Raw genomic sequence first — 438 nt, 5'->3', positions numbered from 1 at the left:
CCACCAAGCTAAGATTTTCCCCCATCATTCACCCATTTAAGGGCCCCTTTTCTATTTAAAATCTGTTTACCAACCCTATAATTATATAAAATTATATAATATATATAAAATTTTAAAATATAATATATATAATAAATAAAATACCCTATATAAAAATTTTAAAATAATTATAAAAAAATTTTTTTTATTTAAAAAAAATATATATATATAAATAACTAAATATATATAATTATTTAAAATATTTTATATATTTTAAAAATACATATATATAAAATATTTATATATGTTTTAAAACCTTTGGGATTTTAAAAAATTATACAATACTATATATATATATAATATTAATAATTATATATATATATATGGGAAAATCAGGGGATATATATAAAAATTTTAAAATAATTAATTTTTTAATTTTTTTAAAAAAAAATAGGGATT

This window comes from Penaeus monodon, chromosome 25 (genome assembly GCF_015228065.2).
Source record: "Penaeus monodon isolate SGIC_2016 chromosome 25, NSTDA_Pmon_1, whole genome shotgun sequence".
Taxonomy (NCBI): domain Eukaryota; kingdom Metazoa; phylum Arthropoda; class Malacostraca; order Decapoda; family Penaeidae; genus Penaeus; species Penaeus monodon.
The sequence above is the reverse complement of the archived record's forward strand: the minus strand, read 5'-3'. Positions refer to the sequence as shown.